Below are 23076 nucleotides of genomic sequence, written 5' to 3'. Positions count from 1 at the left end.
CTCGGCAGGAGTCAAAGGCTACACAGCCAAGCTACACTACTTGTATTTTTACCAACTAGCACTGACAGCTTTTAAAGCGTTTACTATTTTATGTGTCTGAGTGCTTTACCTGCATGTATGTCTGTGTACCACGCACTTGTCTGGTGCCAGCAGAATATAGAGGGGGTCAGATCTCTTAGAACGGAGCTACACATAGTTGTGAGCTGCCAAGTAGGTGCTGAGAATAAACCCAAGAACTCTGGAAGGGCAGGCAGCCAGTGCTCTTCCAGATGCGAGCCATCTCTCCAGTCCCAGCACTGACATGTTCTAAAGGCAATTTCACTTAATGTCCATGAAGAACAACAGGAGCTATTTATTTTCTTAAATTATCTGTTCCTTCAGTCTTCGCAAAACCTTCACACATCTCAATAAGAAAAATTAATGCTACAGAACTCTTGCACAGATGTTCTTGGGAGTGCATGAAAGAATGCTTCCAAACTAGAAGTACTCTAACGTTACCAACAAGAACTGTAAAGGTGCTGGTATGCACAGGGACTAAAAAGGTGTGCTGTCGAAAGTCAGCTTCACTGAGCTGATTGGAATAAGCAAATCACTGCAGGAAAATGGGACTTGGCTTACATAAGGTTCAAGGGAGTAAAACTATATGAAAAAGATTATCACAAAAGTCAAAATAGTCAAATTTTAGGGGAAGCAAATACAGGTAATAGACATATTCTACTTGCTAACCTAGGATAATGTGAATGGGCAAACACTGAAATTATATTTACTTTATGCACTTTTCTATGTGCATATTTAATATTAAAAATGAAAGGCATAATCATAGTATACCTCCATTAAGTGTTTTGATACCAAAAAGTGCTAATAAACACTAAAAGTACCTCTGTTTATAGTTTTATTATAAAATGTTATATTTTGACTAGATGTAGTTTTTAAACCCAGAAAATAACTACCTTTAAGTACATTTAGATTAGTAAACACCATACCATCCAGCTCTGCACAAATACTGTGATTAGTCTTTGACTAAGCATCAAGAACATAGATAATGCTTCATGTAAAGCTATCATGCTATCTTGAAAATTTATAATTTATATAAGATAATATAGCCCGAGAAAATACAAAGTAAAAAAAAATAATAATGTTTATTTGTTTGTTTGGAACATTCTGTGTAGCCCTGACTCTTCTAGAACTTGACATGTGTTACCACATTGTCCCCCGGCTCCTGTGCCCCAAATTTAACGGAGCACAATGGCCCATGTCGGTAATTTAGGAGGTTGAGAGGCAGGAAGGTCAGGAGTTCAAGGTTATCCCATTTGCTAATACCTAGTAAAGTTCAAGGCCAATCTGGTACCAGTGTCAGCACCTATTTGAGCCATAAATGAGGCCTTGACCAATCTTCAGTCACTAATCTACATTGTAATTCTTATGGCTCCATTTAAACTTCCTATGCATCTTAGGGAAGGAGGGTGCAGGGTAACTAACCACATACTCAGTCTCCTGGGCATCCCTGAAAGCTCCCTTTCTGGCATTTTCCTAAATCCTAATAAGAAAGGGACAGCCAAGCATGGCAGCACATGCCTGTAGTCCCACACTGGCAAGCCGAGGCAGACCAGACAGTTAGAGACAGCAGCACAGCAAGACCCTATCTCAAAACGAGCAATTTCAAATGTCGAAGCTTCCCAATTTTAAGGTCTCAAATTATTCTGCTTAGTATGCTCCTAGCTTGTTTACTTGTGTCCTCCTTGATGTTTCTCCTATGGATCACACGCCTTACAAAGGAAAAGGAGGAGGAGGAATATGAAGGTGTCATTCGTTTTGTTTTAGTCCAGACTTGAAGCAAATACAGCCTTCACACAGTCAAAAGCCAAGCAAGTCTGCAATATGCAAACAAAGATGACAGAGAAGAGCTTGCGGCTCAACTGGCAAAATGTCTGCCCTCCTTAAAAGACCACATCACTTGGATCTGCTAGTATCAAGAACCTTCCACCATAGCAAGAAGTGACACCCTTCTTGTTGTCCCCTTCAAACCTACAAGGACTTCATGCATTCCAAGAACTACTCAACCTGCTAGAAACCATTTTGTTCAACAGTAAAGGATAACAAACTTGAATCATTAGTACTCAAAGTTTATTTTTACCCAAATGTTAGCTTCACGGATGTTTCACAAGTAAAATATTGTTGCATAGTCAATGTATACATGCCAGAAAATATAACAGTTTCAGTGATGACAAGTAATTCAGGAAAAGACTGAGCCACCTCCTGCTAACAAGGGTTTTTACTTTTACTTTTACTTTTTTTAACTACAAAAAAAAAGAAGAAAAAAAGATCAAACGTTAGCACTAGTCATGAGGAAGGGCAACATTCCTCTGTTCCTTACGTAAAACTCAACTAGCACAGAACTCCTTCAGAAGCCGTTTCTCCTGTCCCATAAGGCTTTGTTTCCCTCAAACACTGAATGAATCAATCCAGCCTGTCTTCCTCTTCACTGAAAAGGCACCTTTCCCACCGATTCACTTTACGAAGACTCTACTTAGTTTTTAAACCTCTTTGCTTTCCAAAATGAAATATTTTGCATAATTCATTAACTTAAAAAAAAAAAAGCATAGCATAGACCGGCCTGTGTACAACACTTAAAACTAAATTGACCCAAGATTTCAGCCTTAATTAAAATACTGTAACAAAACCTTTGTTCCTGGTTTTCTTTTCAGCATCGGAATCTCATGAGCAGTAGAGTTTACTGAAGAGTTCTCTCAGCCAGCCCCTCAAAGACAATTAAGTTTATTTTAATTAGAACTGGATCTAGTTTGCTTTACAGGGGTGGGGTTCTCCTTTATGTGAAGTTAGAGGAGAGGAAAATACCAAGCGCGAAAATAAAATGCTTCAGGGGAAGGGCTAGGACTTTTCAGCATTTAAATACTTTGTTGCCTGTAGTTCTGAAGTGCAGTCAGACATGTGACTCACTACATGCATTTTATCAGAGTAAAGAATACATTCAGCCATGTTCTGCCACAGGTAAGAACCATGTCTGTTTAAAAATAGCCAGAAGCAAACGTACAAAATCACAAGTTACCTTTAAACTTTGTCTTCAGGTTTCGTCCTCTGGGCTTGAAACTAAAAAGCAATCCGGCAAGTTCTGTGCTGTTAAAATGGCTCCTGTAGATTGGGGAAGTGGTGTGTGCTCAGCTTATGAGTCACACATGAAACTAAGTGTTTCTAAGGGAGGCACGCCCATGTTGCTGTGGACCCAATTATTCTGCTAGGTCAAACATGCAAATGCACAGGTAAAAATGGGGGACAGGCATTGGACAAGAGCGAGACAGAGCCCAGGAGCAAAAGCTACCTAGTTTAAACTGCCACTAACTCATGCTAATTGCTATGTTTGAAAATTAACAGTATAAAATAGAATGACAAGCTACAAGAAAGTAAAATTAACACATCAAATAAATACGACTATAAAAAGAAAACGTGAGGGATGAAAGGAGAGAACGAACTGTGTTTTACCACAGCGACAGACGGGTGTGTCCAACCTGGCTACTCATTAACCCTTATATGAAGGGATATATGGCTATGTAATCTGGAAAAGCCAGCAAACTGCAATGCCAGATGCAGACTTATAGGTTCTCTAAACAGATAAAATTCACTAGAAAATCCAAAGTTCAGTGGAAATATAAGTGTCAATTAACGTTGCTAAAAGAACCTTTGAAAGTTCTTAGACAGTCCAACCTAGCAAAACAATTTTAAGTAGAATTGAAAGGTTGATAAATGCCAGGCAGTGGTGGCACACGCCTTTGATCCCAGCACTTGGGAGGCAGAGGCAGGCAGATATCTAAGTTCCAGGCCAGCCTGGTCTACAGAGTGAGTTCCAGGACAGCCAAGGCTACACAGAGAAACCCTGTCTCGAAAAAATAAATAAATAAACAAATAAATAAAAGAAATAGGTTGATAAAAACTCTTTAAAAGTTACCAATGCAATCATAGTTCATAACTCTATCATTTCCAAGACAGCCACAGCTTCGCTCGTGGCATAAAGCTTTCTGCATGCCTCACAAGCCTTCTAAATACCAGGCTCCCTTCTCCAACACTGGTGGGCAAACCACTACAGCAATGTCCTCCAGGTCACCATCTGACATGCCACCAAAACATTACCACAACTGCTTACCCTGGCCCCTCAGCGAGCATACTGTATTTAAACACCTAGTTCATCAAGATAGCCTATTTATTCTATTTCACTGAAGTTTCTTTTTACTAAAATAATCTCTAGGACTTAATAAATTAAATATTAACTACACAAAAGAAAAGGATAAATCGATTTTGACTACCAAGTATCTGAATGAATGTTCATATTCCATATACCTAGGAACAAGCTGTTCTGACAGTCGATAGCTTTCACTGGAAAGCCCACCAACTCATTTCCCACAGCTAATATTTTGGGTGATATCCATGTAAACCTAATCTGACTTTTATAAGTTAATTAGAAAAATTAAAAGTAAAAGGATGATACAAAAAATAAATAAATAAATAAACAAATGGAGGCTGGAAAGATGGTTCAGTGGTTAAGAGCACTGACTGCTCTTCTAGAGGACCTGAGTTCAATCCCAAACACCAGCTTGACAGCTCAGAGTGTCTGTAATCCAGTCTCAGGGAATCCAACGCCTTCTTCTGACCTCCTCAGGTACTGCATATATACGGTATACAGCTATACATCCAGGAAAAACCATACATATGAAATAAAAATAAAGAATTAAAAAAAAAAGCAAATGGCAACACTTATTTTTAAAATGACAAAAACAAACAAATAAAATATACCTTAGGGGCTGGTGAGATGGCTCAGTGGGTAAGAGCACCCAACTGCTCTTCCGAAGGTCTGGAGTTCAAATCCCAGCAACCACATGGTGGCTCATAACCATCCGTAAGAAGATCTGATGCCCTCTTCTGGAGTGTCTTGAAGACAGTTACAGTGTACTTACATATGATAAATAAATAAATCTTTAAAAAAAATATACCTTAAAACAGGGGTCTGGGGAGACAGCTCAGTCAGTAAAGCACTTGCCTCCAAGCATGAGAGCCGGAGTGTGATACCCATCACCCAGGTGACATCCTGGACCTTGGGTTGGGATGTAGCTCCATAGTCAAGTGCTTGCCTAGCATGAGGAATGAACGCCCTGGAGCTCGTTGGCCAGCTGACCTAACCAAATCTATCCTATCTCAAAAACAAGGTAGGTGGCTCCTGAGGAATGACACCTGTGTTGACCTCTGCCCTCCACATGCAGGTGAGCACACACAGGAGTACACCAAGGGCTTGGAACAGAGTTCAGTGGCACATGCCTCGAATTCCAGCTACTTAGGCTGAGGCAGGGAAACATAAGGACGAATCAAGCCCAGGCTACATAACAAGTTCAAATACAGCCTAGTTACACAGCGAAACCCTTTTTTTTAAACAAACAAACAAACAAGGATAAAGGGCACCACTCAGTGGTAGGACAACTACCAGATGTGCAATGCTCTGTGTTCAATCCACAATGCTGAAAAAAAATAAAAATAAAAATTCCTTAGGGCTAAGGGTACCCCTCTCTAGCACAGTAAATCATACAGCAAGCATGTGTGAAATGTGGGGTTCAACACACACACACACACACACACACACAAGTTTGAAGCCACTGCTGTCCTGGGAAGTCAATAAACTGTGCATACATATCCCCATAGGAACATTATAATATGCTATCCTGAGATTAAGATTACTCTTTCAGAAAGGTGAAAATCAAACGCAGTGATACATGACTGTACTCTGAGCCTCAGCCAGCTAGCATGTTTAAGACCAGCTTAAGCTATACTAGAACTTGTACTGGAGCTAAAACTCAGGTCTTCATGTTTACAGAGCAAACATTTTACCAACTAAGTATTTCCCAAGCCTGTAACTATTCCTTTGTACTTTGTTGGTAGGTTGGCAAAATGATATATCTACTTTAGAAGGCACTGGCAGTTTCATATGAAGTTAAACATGTATGTATCACATGATCCGTAATTCACTCCTACAGACAGAGCTGGTCAGTTTCTGCCTCAGGATTATGCTCTAGGCAAGCTGACTGGAAACTCACTGTGGAACTCATCTTTTAGTCCGAGATAGTTTCAAACCCATGCCAATCATTCTGTCTCGGCTTTAAAAAAAAAATCATATTATCTTTTGTGTACATGTATGTCTAGGCGCCACTTTTGTGCCTGGTGCTCAAGATAGTCAGAAGAGGACATCAGAGACTGCAAGCTACCACGAGGGTGCTAGGAACCAAACCTGGGTCCTCTGCAATAGCAACACATGTTCTTTTTTAAGGTTTATTTATTTATTATGTGTCAGTACACTGTAGCTGTCTTCAGACACTCCAGATCTCTTTACAGATGGCTGTGAGCCATCGTGTGGTTGCTGGGATTTGAACTCACAACCTTTGGAAGAGTAGTCAGTGCTCTTAACCACTGAGACATCTCTCCAGCCCCGCAACAAGTGTTCTTAACCACTTATCCTACTCCCCAGCCCCTCAGCTCTTTATGAGGCAAGGACCCACAATGGCTGGGAACTCTCATGGTATTATTCTCCTGCCTGTTACTGACCACTGAAATCATTTTTATCTACAAGGATTATAGCTACAGCTCAGTAGGAGACTGCTTTCCTGACTTGCCTCAGTGAGGCCCTATATATAGCTCTACCACCACCACCAGTCTTGCTGAAAAGAACTCTACCAACGATGGTGACCTTGGTTCACAATGAGGAAAGAGGAGATGGGGGGAGAAGAAACAACTCTGAGTCCAAGAACGAAAACAAAGGCCAGGCTAGCCATGCTCATCTGTAACTTCAATACTGGAAGCTGAGGCAGGGGGATTTCTAGTTAGGGACTAGCTAACAGAAAACTTCAGGTAATGACTAATGTTGATTGTCAACTTGATTAGAGTAGGAAATACCTCAATAGTTAGTGAAATACCTTGGCTTTCCAAAAACAGATCCTGAGGGTCCTGGTGTAATCAATGGAGCTAATCCTTTAAGTATTTACAGTAGAGTGGTGTTGCTGGGAGGTGGTAAAAAGGGAGGAGGGGTGGGCCCTTGTTGGCAGAAGTAGGTCACTACCTGTCCTATATTTCAACCTGGCTTCTTCCTATTTCCCCCTCTCCCTGCTTCCTATTTTTCAAGAATCTAAGAACAGCCTCCACCCCACACCCCTGCTGTCATCTTCTGCCCATGCACATGAAGCCAAGCAACCATGAACTGACTCTTCTGAAATCATCGGCCAAAATAAACCTTTCCTTCCTTCAATTGTTTATAGCAAGTACTTAGACTAGGTGACCCAATTACCCCATCTTAAACAAAACAAAACAAAAGCCACCGTTTATCATGGTACTCAAGGCTTCTGACACCTGACTTCAATTTTTCTTCTTTTCCCAGCCCCAACTCCATTTCTCTAACCACGTATTTCCTTCTCTTTTTCTTCCATACACACATACCAAACAGGCACAGAAGCATACATGCCCATATGCACACATGCACACATACACGTAGTCCAGACCTGCTGGAGTTTGGAATTATTCTTCCCCACCTCTATTCACCCTCCTTATCACTGTGTTTCCTGGGATTGATCGCCTCATTCCAACCATCTACTGAATATCCACTCAACCCTCACGTCAAACGTCTCCTGTGCATGAAGAATTCCCTCAACAGACCTATTTACAATTATTGAAAATACTTATCATCATAAGCCTGAACACACCTTAGAGATCCTCTATCCAGGCAGGTGGCTTTTCAATTCTGTTTATCACTGAGATTTTTATGAGAGCCTTCAGGGAAATACGTTTAAGGCTGCTGTTTCAGTAAAACCTCAAACACTGGTCCACTCTTGTCCTGTCTTAAAATAAGAAAAAGATGGCAGTATGGTGGTGCATCCTTGTAATCCTCACACTCTGAAAAACAAAGGTTTGAAGCTGGGCGTGGTGGCACATGCCTTTAATCCCAGCACTCGGGAGGCAGAGGCAGGCGGATTTCTGAGTTCGAGGCAAAGTGAGTTCCAAAAAAAAAAAAAAAAAAAGACAAAGCAAAGATTTGAAGTCAGCCTAGCACACAGTGAGTTCTGGGCCAACCAGGGTTCAGAGACCCTACCTTAATTTTGAGAAGGAGGGTCTATACATAGAAATTGTTTTCTCCATGTTACAGGCTCAATGTTAATTACTGACTGTAGGTACTCTTAGTCATTCTCATCCTTCAAAAATGTGCCCTGAGCACTGAGTGTGTGTCAGACACTGTTCTAGCCCCTAGCCATATATACAGTAACCAAGACAGACTGCAGTTGTTAGGCCGCCCTCAGCACCCGTCTGGAAATGATCTTGGGAAACAATAACCATATTGTAAACTTAACCAGATGTAGTTTCACTCCTTGAGCAAATTCATATATCTGACACCTGAAAAGGAGCTACTGATTTAGCAAACACCTTGTTCTCCATAAATGAGCCAGAAAGTTTACTTTCAGCTGGCCACATCAACTTTCCAGCCCTATAGCACAACAAGCTAGGGTACTTGTTGAAGACCAAGAGAACACAGAACAAGCAGCAGAGGGCTGTTAGTAATGCCAGCTACAACACTAGGAAATGACCACTTACAGAAACTCCTATTTTGTTAAAAATATATTTGTATAAGAATATATACACACATGTATGTGCACACACATTAAGCAAACATCTTTCCTCTTACTCTTTCATCATGTAACATAAGATGTACTGACTTTATATCGGTACTGAAGTGTTGTTAATTTTCTATCATAATTTAAGTTATAAAATATCAGAAAGGTAAAAACAAGTAATACAATTTGGGGATCATTAACATATATCTAGGTACATGTGCATGACATAAAGCTACAGATAATATAATACAACTATTGGGACACTCCATCATTTAGAGGTGGGGGAAATGATAAAGAGCTTACAAGAGTGGCCAAGAAGGACCACAGAGAAGCGGAGGAGGAAAACAAGACCTACCCTATCGGCATGGAGTCTGAGGAGTAAACACGGACTAAGAGGTGAGTGAGAGCCAAACGCTGATCTCAGACCAAAGCAGATGAGGTCTGAAGCAAAATGACAACTGGTTTTAGCAATATGAAGGTCACTATTTTTTTTTTTTTTTTTTTTTTTTTTTTTTGGAAAAAAGAAAAAGAAAGAAAGAAAAAATCAGGGTGGAGCATGGAGAGATGGCTCAGAGCACTGGCTATTCTTAAAAGGACGGGGATTTGTTTCCCAGCATGTAGCAGCTCACAACCATCTGTAACTCCAGTTCCAAGAGATGCATGCATGCACATGGGGTGCACCACACATATGTGCAGGCAAACAAACAAAAAGAAAGGAGAGAGAGAGAGAGAGAGAGAGAGAGAGAGAGAGAGAGAGAGAGAGGTCCTCACTTACGAATAAATAAAAGAAGTATTTTTAAGAAAGGTTTTATGTGTGATAGAGTCTATTTTATAAACGTTTTTTCGTGATTGAAAAAAATTCCCTCCTAAAGATATAAGAGAGCTCATATAATTCCCAAGAATCTTGAAAAGCACAGGAAGCTCATACAAATTAGAAGATCCGAGTGCAGCTCCCTGGAGTCATGAAATCTGCTGGGAACGGGGAGATCCTTCTATGGTAGAGGGCTGCCTGAGGGTCTCTGGCGATGGCGCCCTCCTAACTCCTGACTCATCCCTGTAGGACGGGTGCTTTCTCTGTGACTCAGCCTCTGGAGTCTCACCCATGCTCCTATAACCCCAATAAGCTCACTGGTTCAATGCACTGAACTTGGATTATACTGTTCCTTTGTACTATCTCTGTCCTCTCTAGCCAGGAAAAGCAGAAACAAATTGCCTAGAAAAGTCACACAATGAAGTTCTAAAAAGAGACAGTCTGATTAGAGAAACTTTAGACAGAAGTGAGGTGAGATTAAAGATAATAGTTTTGGGGAGTGGAAAGATGGCTCAGTAGATGAGAGCATTTGCAGCTCTTGCAGAGGACCCAGAGTTGATTCCCAGTACCCATGTGCTGGCTCACAACTATCCAAACTCTAGTTCCAGAGGATCAGGCACCTCTTCTGACCTCTGTAGGCACCAGGCCCTTTAATGTTTTTAAAGGTGGCTTATTTTGTTATGATTATAATCATGGGAAGGTTTTTCTACTTAAAGAGTTGGGGAGAAGGGTGAGAAAGGGGTGCTGTTTAACAAAACCACTTTTCTATTGTGCATGCAGTAACTTTATACTATCTTGATGCCTCACCTCACAAGTGCTATCACCCTTTATTTTCCATGTGTATTTATCTATATGTGGGCACTCAGGTACCCTATGTACAATGGAGAGGTCAGTTCTCTTCTTCCAGTGTATGGGGTGTAGATCAAATTGATGCTATGGGACTAGAGGATGAGCCTTTACCTGTTGAGACTTCTCTCCGGGCCGACCATCTTTATTTTTTGAGACAGTCTCTCACTAAACCGAAGATTCAGCTAGGCTTCAGAGATCTGTCTCCTTCCCCCACCAAGTTCCTCTGAAGACTGGATTCACAAACAGGCCACCAAGCCAAACTTTTCCTGTGGGTTCTGGGGATGCACACACAGGCCCTCAATCTTCCCCAGAAGGTGCTTTGCCAAGCCAGCCTTTCCCCCAGGCATTCTGTTTTCTCCTAAGGTTTTTGCAATCCTAGGAATTAAGCCCAGGGTCTTGCACATGCTAAAAACAGGCATTCAACCTGTGAACTAACTCCCAGTCCCATTTCCTGTTCTTGTTAAATCCTGGAACAGCATGGAGATCTGGGGACTTTTGAGACTCCTTTCAGGTCTGTCTTTTGATTCTATGGCCTTTCTAAATCCTCAGGCTTAGGGTGCTGTTTGCAGAACATGTAAAAAGTCTCAGGGGCCACAAGACGGCTTAGAAGGGAAGGGCTGCTGCCAGGCCTGATGACTTGGGTTTGGTGCCTGGGTCCCATAAGTTATAAGGAAAAACCAACTCCTACAAGTTGTCCTGATAGCCACACAGTGTGGCTGAGTCACACTTGTGAGTGGCATAAATACACATCAGTACACTCTTCTTACTTCACATTCATTGACGGTGTGTGCATGTGTATGTGCAGGAGATTTGAACTCAGACCCTCACGATTGCACAACTGTTTCTAACTACTGAGCCATTTTCCTAGCCCTTTCTTCACCAAATTTTTGATAATTGGCAGGAAGCTATTCATAAAATAGTCAGTAATGTGACTTTTATAAAATCTTCAAAAATGCAATTATGCCGATTATACTTTACTAATAAATGAGTTTTCTTTTTGATTTGTTGGATTTGTTTTATTCTTAGAAGTGTTGGCCTGTATGTGTGTCACTTGTGTACCTGATGTTCATGGAGGTCAGAAGAGTGTGTTGTAATCCCTGGGACCAGAGTTACAGTCAGGTGTGAGCTGTCATTTGGGTGCTAGGAATCAAGCCCAGGTCTCTGCAAGAACAATCTCTCCAGCCTCTATAAAATATTTTTTTTATTTGTATTCTTAGCTCAGTGGTACAGAACGTGTCTAGCATGCATGAGGGCATATGTCCAACCCTCAGCATTGCAAAACAAAATAGCATTAAAATAAAAACTGTTATTAGTCTAGAAATACTTTTATGACAAGATATTTAAGTAAAAAGGCTTAAAGTAAAAGAGACATTTCACACTAAAACTTGCTTATTTCTTCTTAAAATTTTTCTGTTTCTTTTTTTCATTAGGGTCTCACTGCTAAGTTTCCAATTCATTATGTAACCCAGGCTAGCCTTGAACTCTTAGAGCACACTGCATCAGCTTGAGAGTACTAGGACTTTAGGAGTCTGTAATAGCCTGGCAAAATTCTATGCTTTTAAATACAAAACACAAGACAACTCTACCTATCCTAATTAAACCTAAGGCAGTGTAGGAGAAGTCAGACCTCTTATTTTAAGTAATTTCAACTACATCCAATTTTGTTTGGTATTTATTGTCTATAAAACAAAGATTCTGTTTAGAGAAGGTTAAGGAATAATGGTATCATGACCTGAATTCTCATACAGATGCATCTTATGCTAATTAACAATTACAGCTTTATTTTTATTTAAGCCTCAATCCCAGAAGCCTTGGGACCTTAAGACCAAAACCCAGCAACATGAAAATAATTGTCTGCAACTGTTGTCTTTGTTCCTTGATAAAATTAGACAGAAAAATAGGGGAAACGTTGGGCCTTTTTTTTTTTTTTTTTAAATCTTTTTAAGAAAGAAACTTACATAATGCATTACAAAGAGTAGCAGGGAACAGTAAGGGAGATCTACCCACATCTCAGGCTACCTTAAGGGAAGATGGCTGGGGAGGGAGGAGAGCCTATGGATCAAGCCTGAGGACACATTCAGATACCCAGCCGAAACATAAAAGAGACTGGACCTCATACACCCCAGCACTGCAAGGAAGAGATAGGAGAATCCCTGGGGCTTGCTGGCCAGCCAGGCTGGACTAAAACCCATAAGAAACCTTGCCTCAAGGGAATAAGGTGAAAGGGATGGAGAGCACCTGATTCCTTTGGCCTGATGGCACAGGCACACACACAGGAAAGTAACTGTTACTACAGAACATGCAGAAAGAATTAAGAAACTAACACTAACCATTTGCCCAGTAGACTAATGGTTAAGAGCACTGACTTCTCGGGGAGGCAGAGGCAGACAGATTTCTGAGTTCGAGGCCAGCCTGGTCTACAAAGTGAGTTCCAGGACAGCCAGAGCTATACAGAGAAACCCTGTCTTGAAAAACCAAAAAAAAAAAAAAAAAAGAGCATTGACTTCAGAATGGATGACCACAGTGTGAGTCCCAACTCTACTATTAACTAGTTGTTCAATCTAGGCCTACACATGTAAGCTCTAAGCTTCTGTGTTAACTTCTCTAACAAAATAATTCACTTAAATTCCTTATGATGATGCCAAGGCACACATGTTAACAAAAACGGAGGATAAAACACTAGCACATAATCCAACCTCAGCAACAAAAAGGAATTACCATTATATACAATTAGATGATGCTCAGAGAATTTTACTGAAAGAAACTTGTATTAAAAGGCTATACACAATATGATTCCACTTATATGACATCTCTTGAAGAAAAATTACACTGATTAAAAAAAAAAATGCCAGTTCAAGCACTGCTGGTGGTCGGGACTATAACGTAACCGCACAAAGCACGAGGGGTCATTATGCAGTCTGAGTACCCAGGTTTAACCTATGCTGATCAGACATCATCTGAAAGAAATAAAGAGGATGCCATTGTAATTTATATAAATTAACCCATGCTCGTTTCCAATATATATGCCTACAGCTTCTATCAGTATCTGATTTCTCAATTCAAGAATAATATGTGTATTAAGGAATTTCTCATAAATTCTCTGACCTATTAAGTTGATTTCTACTGAAAACAATAGAGGTGCCAGGAATGGTAATGTACACTTTAATCCCAACAGAGGCGGGCCTATGTGAGTCCCCAGCCAGCCTGGTGTACACAGTAAGTTCCAGACCTACACAGTGAGACCCTGTCTCAAAAGGAAACAAACCAAATAAAGAGGGGGAAAAAAAAACCAAAATAACAAAACCAACAACCTACAGAGGGCTACCAATATAACTTAACCCTTGCCCAACATGTAAGGGTCCATTTTGATCTTCAAATTTCAAACCAACTAACAGAAACTATCTGTGGCAGAAGAGATGGTTAAGAGCACTGGCTGCACTTCTGGAGTGCCTAGGTTTAATTTCCAGCACCCACATGGTAGCCCACAACTGTCTCTTAACTCCAGCTCCAGGGGATCCAAACATACATGCAAGCAAAACACCCACACACACAAATAATGAAATAAAATAATTTTTAAAGACTTGTCTATCAGAACCTACTGAAGACAATGCAATTCGTGTCTTTCCATCTTGACCTTGATTTACCCTATTGCAACCTCATCTTTAATCACCTATAATCTAGATTTTTCTGAACATACCAACTGAGAACATGTCACATTTGTCACCTCACCTTTCTTTAACCATTCTTACTCAATAAATCTCCTGTGAGATCTTCTCTCACCATTTTCACTACCTTTTTCTCTTGCTCCCACAACACTGTGCAGAGGGTCTAACTGAAGCATGAAGCATGCATGCATCCGCTCATACACTTACACACTGCAACACACAAAGCACTAGAGGACTCTCTCTCTCTCTGTGTCTTTTTCCAGTAAGTTCCTATGCTGCCCAGGACAGTCTCAAGCGCACTATTTAGTGAGGTTCTTGAACTCTTCATTCTCTTATCTCCGCCTCTCAAGTGTTGCAATTAGACCCCAAATGTAGTAATTTTCCTCCAGAGCTCTTGCTGCCTACTTTGCTGAAACACCTGAAGAGCACTGTATTTTACATCAATGTGTCCATGTCTTGATGGCTATTTCTTTCAGTCTAATGGTATTTCTACATCAGCATAGTTGCTTAACAAATATTTGCTAAATGAATCATAAGTTGAACTAGATATTGGCTCAACAACAAGTTTTTTTCCCCTTCCACATAATACACACTGTTCTCAGGTAAATTCTGTCTAGGTTGAAACGAATACCCACGACAGATTACCCAAAAATGGCCATTCCCATTATTTTTGTCCTCATGGCCCTTTCAAGCCTAAATGGACACAGCCCCCACAAATTGAGAAATAGGCTTGTCAAAGTTTTAGGCAAAGAAATATTTGGCCTGAGGAGATAGTTCAGTGGGAAAAATGCCTGTGGCACAGGGAACTCAGTTCAAATTCCCAGCATCGACGGAAAAAGCCGGGTACCACAGAACACAGCTGTAACCCTAGCACTGAGGTGTGGAAGGGAGAGACAGGGAGCTCCCAGAGGCTCACTGGACAGTTAGAGCTCTGGCGCTTAGCTTTAACTGCCAACACTGTGGAGAATCATCAGAAAACCAGACCTCCAGGATGTCTGTAAGAGATTTTTCTTGATTAGAACAATAGAGATGAGGGCTGGTGAGATGGCTCAGCGGGTAGGAGCACCCGACTGCTCTTCCAAAGGTGCAGAGTTCAAATCCCAGCAACCACATGGTGGCTCACAACCATCCTTAACAAGATCTGGCCAGGTGTGGTGGCACACGCCTTTAATCCCAGCACTCGGGAGGCAAAGGCAAGCAGATTTCTGAGTTCGAGGCCAGCCTGGTCTACAAAGTAAGTTCCAGGACAGCCAGAGCTATACAGAGAAACCCTGTCTCGAAAAAACAAAAAACAAACAAACAAAAAGAACAATAGAGATGAGACCAACCACTGTGGATGGATGGCTCCTTTTCCCTAGGCAGAGGACTCTGAACTGTATAAGAATAGAGAGAGCAAGCTCATCAGTCAGCAGGCAGGCATGACTTTACTGTTCTCTGCTGTAACCGTGGCTACAATACGGTTAGCTGCTTAGTTCCTGCTGCCTTCACTTCCTGGCAATGAAGGCCTGTGGTATGGTTTGAGTGAGAATGTGTTCCATAGGTTCATGCATTTGAACACTTGGCCCTGTTTGTAGTGCTGGGTGGGGAGGTTTAGGCCTTGCTGGGAGAGAGTATGTCACTGGAAGTGGGTTTTAAGAGTTTAAAGATTCATGCCATTTCAGAGTTGCATTCTCTGCTTTATGCTTACAGCAAAGAATGCAAGCTCTCAGGATTCTGCCCCAGACACCATGTCTGGGCTAGCTGCCAGGCCTCTGCTCGGCTACCATGGATGTGTCCCTCTGGACCTGTAAGCCAAAATAAACTCTTTCTTCCTTATTATGTTGCCTTGGTCATGGCATGTGGTACAATAGAAAAGTACCTCTTACAGATGGGAACCTGAGATTGTGAACTAAATGAAACTTTTTTTTCCAGTAAGATGCTTCTATCTAGGTATTTTATCACAGCAGTAGGAAACAAAACCAAGACAACAGCCAAAGTGGCAAGTTCCAGGTTCAGTGAGAGACTCTGTCTTTAAAAAATAAAAGTAGAAACTATCATGACTAGCATGGCACCCTAAACCATAAGGGTACAATAGTGGGACATATATCTTAGCAGTAACCAACAGCTCTCTAACTGGTCTTAAGGTCTTCTTGCTCAACAAGAAGGAAATCAAGCTTGATACAGCAAACCTAGCCAACTACCCAGAGTTGGTAAGGTCATTCCTCTTGGAGAACCTACAACCACCACTTCACTAAGCCAGTATAACTCCTAGCTGCATCCCAAAGAGTGATCTTTATACCTTCAAATAAGTGTTGTCCTCACCCATCACCAAGGAAACTTCTCTAAGTCACAAGCAGAGATGATTACAGAAAAGCACAACCAATCAAAATGCAAAGAATGAGTACTCATGTAGTACGCAGGCTCAACTGACACACACCGACACAGCACAATTCCTACACCCAAGACTCAGAAAACATGGAGGGATGGGGACAGAAATATTACTCTAAGAGTCAGGAAAACAGGCAGGTTTCTATGAGGTTGTATCTCCTAGAAATGTCAAGAAAGCTATACCCATGAATTCTCAACAACACTGCTCACTTACACAAGACTGGAATAAGAACACCACTAGTAGTCATGGGACAATGGATGGGGAAATTTTCACAGGACCACAAACCTAGACAGACAGACAACCAATGAATACTGAGAGTGGAAGAAACACTTTTCCCTAGAGAAGAGCTTCCCAATTGGTTATCCAGTGGTCAGCCCTGAAATCACATATATACAAGTAACATCATATGGATGGAGCCGAGTGTACTTATGAATTCACAAGAGAGAGAAAGAGAGTGTATGTCCAATTAAAAGAAAAGAAGTAGGGCTGAAGAGATGGCTCAGTAGTTAAGAGCACTGATTGCTCTTCCAAAGGTCCTGAGTTCAAATCCCAGCAACCACATGGTGGCTTACAACCATCCATAATGAGATCTGATGCCCTCTTCTGGGGTGTCTGAAGACAGCTACAGTGTACTTACATATAATAAATAAATCTTTAAAAAAAAAAAAAGAAAAGAAGTCATAAATTTTAGAGAGAGAAGCAGTACATGAAGAGGCTGGGGGAGGAAAAGAAAAGGGGAAATGATGTAATAATTGACCTTTGGCCTCCACATGGACACACATGGGCAGCAGCACTCATACACTTACTTATATGCATATACCACACACACAAATAATATAGGAATATTAAAAGAAGATGTTTAACCTAGGCTTCACTTATGATGTTTCATAACGCTGTTTATTTTTCATAAAGGGCAGATACCTCCTCCCCCTTTTGCAGATAATAGAGCGACAACTCTGGAAAGTTATAAAGTTGGAGAACTTGGTATTAGAAGAACAGAGAGAAAGCTGGTTTCCCATGAAAAGCTCCAGGAGAGGTACAGTGAACAGCCTGGGCCCGAATGATGCAAGCTCAGGGGACAGAGTCTCAGGACTCATCAGGGAAGCTGACTGCAATTCCGAATACTGTGGTGGTTGGATCAGGAATGGCCCTCATAGGCTCAGAGAGTGTTTCTCTCTCCTGCTGTCTGTGGATCCAGATGTAGAACTCTCAGCAGCTACCGCTACAGCACTGTTTGCCTGCGTGCCACATGGCTGCATGTCACCTGCCATGACAATAATGGACTACACTTCTGAAACGGTAAGCCAGCCCTGGGTAAATGCTGTCCTTTTAAGAGTTGCTATGGTCATGGTGTCTATTCACAGCAAGAGAACACTGACTAAGACAAATATCAAGGAAAAGATTTAGTATAAAAGGGTAGACAAGAGGTAATATCAAAAATAAAGGAAGGGGGCTGGTGAGATGGCTCAGTGGGTTAGAGCACCCGACTGCTCTTCCGAAGGTCCAGAGTTCAAATCCCAGCAACCACATGGTGGCTCACAACCATCTGTAACGAGATCTGACTCCCTCTTCTGGGGTGTCTGAAGACATCTACACTGTACTTACATATAATAAATAAATCTTTAAAAAAAAAAAAAGTAAAGGAAGGGGGAAAGATAGGTTATGAAATGTAGCCAGAAGAATCATCTTCTCTCGGCAGCTCATCTGCAGGAAGCCATGCTATCTCCCATGCCAGAGTCTTCTTTACCCCCACAAAGACTGAACATGAAAACCCTACTGTTGAATGAGAGGCTCTTTAGCTTCAGAACATCTAGGATTCAGCTATGTTTCAGCAACAACTTTGAATCCAGCATTGAATTCTTCTTCTCTGGAGTGTTCCTGGTAGGATCTCTGAAGTCACTCATGATTGGGGGGAGGGGTTGCCAGGCATGATTTGGGAGAGGAGTTGCCAGGCATTACTTAGGAGAGGATTCACCATTTTCAGCTTTGAGGTAGAATGTGGTGTCCTTAAGAACAGCAGTGGAAAGGTGCTCATCTTTTCCAGATTGTATGAGGCTGTGGCCATCTCATTTGGTCCAATTACCAATTCCTTCTGCTCTGCTCCCTTCCTTAATCTATTCTCAAAAGAACAGTCAGTGTAATGCACATAAAAGATAAGTCAGATCATCCCACTCTTGGGCAACACAATCGCTCCACAGTTCCTCCTCGCACACAAAATTAAAGTCCGTATTAGATGCTGACCAGATGGAAGACACTGGCCAACATGTCTCTATGATCTTACCTTACTACTTCCTGCTGTTCCCTGACCTCTCCCTGCTGTCTCATGAACACACTAGGCATTCTTCTGACTTGAGTCTTTGAACAAGCTGTTCCCACTGCCTAGGGAGTTTTTCTGTTAGATGGTCATAGTTAAGTCTTTTACTTCTCGTTGTACATTGGTGTGGTGGCAGTTACTAGTCTGTTCATTTTTCTCTGTATGCAACATGACTTTGCCTGCCTTCTAATCCAAAAGTAGAAGTGTAAGCAGGGTGTGGTGGCTCAGGCTTATAATTCCAACACTGGGGAGGCTGAAGCAAGAATACTGCCTCAAGTTCAAGGCTACCCTGGGTGACAGTCCAATCAAGAAGGACACAAGTTCATCATGTAGTAACACAGGATCAGCCTAGTGACTTGCACTGGCCATGAAATAACCAAACCTTAACAAGTAGAGGCTCCAAGTCACATGTATGCCCCCTTCACCTCTTTATTCTCTCCTCTGCTCTTCTCCTCCTCCTTCTTCTCCCCCGCAACTCCTCCACTGCATATCTCTATGTAGCCCTAGCTGTCCTGGAGCTCCATATGTAGCCCAGGCTGGTGGGTTTGCCTCTGCCTCCTGAGTTCTGGGATTAATGTATGTGCTACCACACCCAGCTCGTAAGTATGCCTTTTCTTGCTACTGAAAGCACCTTTGTCACTACTGAAATATGGGTATCTCATAGAGAAAGGGCCTAGCCACCCTGGAATATGTATCTACTCCCAACTGAGTTGACCCAAATGCAAATACCTAGTCAAACAACACAAATATGTGATATTACCTACTAAAAGTATGACTCACCCTCTGCTGTGCTGCACACACACAAAACCTAACTAAATAAATACATTATTGACTCGGCTGTGGCCATGTGGTTAGGAAAAGAAACCCAGGATTTAAGAAGCCCATTATCAAGCCAGAATCTTTGCCCTTTCGCTAGAAGATCTCAAATTTTAAACCCTGGAAAATATTCTGATTTTTTAAAATTAGTTTATTTACATGGGAGGGTACATGCCATGGCACATATAGGGGGTGGAGTCTGGGAAAACTTTCAGAGACAGTTCTTTCCTTCCATTGTGGGTTTCTGAGATGGAACAAAGTTGTCAGGCCTGCATGGTGCCCTGGTTAGTTTTCTGACAACTCGATACAAACCAGCAGTATTTGGTAAGAAAGTCGCTGGCTGAGGAAACACCTCCTCCAGATTGCCCATAGGCAAGCCCCTGGTGTATTTACTTGTTAGACGATTGATAAGGAAGTTCCTAGCTCACTGCGGATGGCATCAGCCCTGAGCAGATGGACCTGGCTTGTGTAAGAAAGCGAACTGAGTGAGCCAAGAGAAACAATCCAATAAGCAGTGTTCCTCCATGGCCTCTGCTTCAGTTTCCACCTCCAATTCCCTTCATGATGAACTGTGATGTGGAGGTGTCAGCCAGGCAAACACTTGCATCCCCAAGTTGACTCTGGTCATGGTGTTTACTGAAGTCCAGGAACCTAACTAGGATGCACAGTAAGGGCTTCTACCCACTGAGCTTCTCACCAGCTCTATTTTAAACGTTAGAATTTAGATTAAAGAACCCAAGGAGGCCTTCCCCTATCTAAGGATAGCTGTTCTTTCTCATGAGACCTTCTATGTGGTTAGCTATGGCACAATGAACCTTCATGTCTCCTCCCAGCCACAGCTGTCAGCTGACTAAAGTGGGCAACAAAGGCCAGCTTTACACTTTCTGTGAGAAGTGCATGGCCACAGAAGTAGCTGCTAGTGCTCTGGCTGGAGAGAAGGGCTCTGTGGTACAAATCAATGGTAGAATAACAAACATGGTTTTCCTGCGATGCAAAGGGTCTTGATCCAAGACAGATACTGCATATCAGATAGCCTGCATATCAAGGTCACATTACAATCCACAGCAGTAGCAAAAGTGCAGTCATGAAGTAGCAATAAAATAATGTTATGGTTGGGTGTCACCACAATATGAGGAACTGTGTTACCGGTTGAGAATCACTATTACAGACCAAGGAGAACTGAAATTCGAGTCCCTTTGCGTTCACATTGGCTATCACTCTGAGCGTTATTGTGAGGCGGCAAGGGATGGCGGGACTGACACATTAACACTGTCCCTTGGCAGGGGCCCCAAAAGAGCTAGCAGAGTCCAAAAGCTCCTCAGTCTCTCTAAAGGTGTCAGGGTCCACCAGCATGACGTAAGAACGCCCTGAAACAAAGATGGTAAGAGGCCCAGGACCAAAGCAGCCAAGATTTAGCATCTTGTCACTCCGAGTGTCCTGTGACACAAACACTTACATATGGCTCTGAAGAAACAACACACTGAGAAAAATGAGGAGGTTACAGAACATATTAAACTTTTGGCCAAGAGAATGAAAAATGCTAGGAACAGACTGCCAAGAAATGCCAACTGTTCTCACTGAGGTCTTCTACTTCTAAGTCTCCGTCCAGTCTTTAGGGCTGGTGAGATGGCTCAGCAGCTAAGAGCACTGACTGCCCTTCCAAAGGTCCTGAGTTCAAATCCCAGCAACCACATGGTGGCTCACAACCACCCATAATGAGATCTGATGGCCTCTTCTGGTTCGTCTGAAGACAACCACAGCGTACTTATTTTTGATAATAAATAAATCTTTGGGCCTGAGCAAACAGGGCTGACCAGAGCGAGCAGAAGTCCTAAATTCAATTCCCAACATCCACATGAAGCTCACAACCATCTATATAGCTACAGTGTACTCATATACATAAAATAAATAAATAATTATTTTTTAAAAAATAGTCTTTAAGAGAGATGAAGGATCAGACATAGGAAGAGATACAAGAATAATCTGCTACAAAAATTTAGAATTCTGACAGTTACAACACAATGAAGAAGCTGCTGGAATTCACTACCTTCTCTGCCTTTGCTATCATGTCTGCACCACCTTCAAGATTCTGCTCAAGAACAAGTGCAGAAATACAGAAGTCTTTAAAAAACAGAAAAAAAAAATTGAGGTCCAGGTCAACCAGGGCTATAGAGTAAGACCCTGTGTCAAGAAATAAAACTTTTAACAGAGGTCAGAGCTAGGCCACAGGCTTAGTGGCTCATCCCTGTAACCCGGCTCTCAGAGGCAGGGCACAGGGATGGTGAGGTCAAGCACAGGCTACTTAGCAGTTCCAAACCAGTCTGAGATGAGAGACCGTGTCTCAAAAACAAAACAGGAACAAGAAAAGAGATTCAACAGGATGTACAAACTTAAGATTATTATTAAAATGGCATTGATGAAAATATTGCTATTCTATTTTGTCTGAAAGGAAATATCTGTCTCTAATTGCCACTAGCCAACAATTTCACACTCCTGCTAATCTTTTTAAAAATTTCTGCATCACAAAATAAAAAAAAAAATTTCTGCATCACAATCAGATCTAAATGTTATAAACAAAAGCACCAGAAGACAACACAAATCAACATCTATATAGCAATTAAGAGGAAATATCTTTCTAGATACCATACTAAAGGCAGGGGGAAAAGGTAAAGGAATGATATTTGACCTATAAAATTTTACAAACATCTTATCCTAAGATAAACCAAAGGACCTAAGAAATAAACCATGCCTTAAATATATATAAGATAGCAAATTCTGTACTTCAAAAAATAAAATCCAGGTGTTGGAGATGTGGCTGTACAGTTGAGTACTTTCTGATCATCCAGGGGACTCAGGGTCAGTTCCCAGAGCCCACACGGTGGCTCATAACCAGCTATAACTCCAGTTCTGGAGGATCTTCTGCACCAGGCACTAGGACTGTATACATGCAGCAAAGACACACACACTTAAGTGTTTTTAAAAAAGAAAACCTGTTTTAAAAACAAAATAAGATTGAGGACTGAGGGGGTAGGTGGCTTAAGTGATAAAAGTCTCTGCTGATCATTCCCAATGGGTTTGGTCTCCAGCACTGCATAAACCTGACATCTTGGGACACAGCTGTGATGCTGGCACTGGAGAGGCTCCAGCAGGAGAAAAGGCGTGAGCTGGAGAGATGGTTCAGTGGCTATGAGTGAGCACTACTCTTCGAAGGACCCAAATCCAGTCCCATCACCACCTCCAACACCCATTCAGTAAATAAGTAAGAGTAGTAATAGTAAAAATGTAAGTACGAGCCAGACAGTGGGATGGTACACCTAGCAGAGGTAGATAGGTCTCTGTGAGTTCAAGGACAGTCTGGTCTACATAAGTTCCAGGACAGCCAGAGCTGTTACATAGAGAAACCCAAAAACCCTTTTGCAGGGCAGAAAATTATAATAAAACTAGAGCTTAAAAATCTGTTCATCAAGTCAAAAAAGTACCTTAATAGAAAAGAATGTGTGGCCGGGTGTGGTGGTGCATGCCTTTAATCCCAGCACTTGGGAGGCAGAGGCAGGCGGATTTCTGAGTTCAAGGCCAGCCTGGTCTGCAGAGTGAGTTCCAGGACA

General features: G+C 41.8%; 1 protein-coding gene across 2 annotated transcripts in view; it reads right to left on the bottom strand.

Moving 5' to 3' along the window:
* The window catches only part of Elf1 (E74 like ETS transcription factor 1), a 103632-nt gene that overhangs the window by 65162 nt on the left and 15394 nt on the right, over nucleotides 1-23076 (bottom strand). Inside the window, exon 1 of one of the 2 annotated variants that reach the window (XM_029541365.1) lies at nucleotides 3068-3221. The exons of the other annotated variant lie outside the window; for it this stretch is intronic. The gene's annotated coding sequence lies outside the window, so the exon portion shown is untranslated. Of the gene's footprint in view, nucleotides 1-3067; nucleotides 3222-23076 lie in introns of those variants that run through there. 2 annotated transcript variants of the gene reach the window in all.

The sequence above is a fragment of the Mus pahari genome, chromosome 8 (assembly GCF_900095145.1).
Source record: "Mus pahari chromosome 8, PAHARI_EIJ_v1.1, whole genome shotgun sequence".
NCBI lineage: Eukaryota > Metazoa > Chordata > Mammalia > Rodentia > Muridae > Mus > Mus pahari.
Note: the sequence above shows the minus strand (reverse complement) of the source record. Positions and strands in the feature narration are given on the sequence as shown.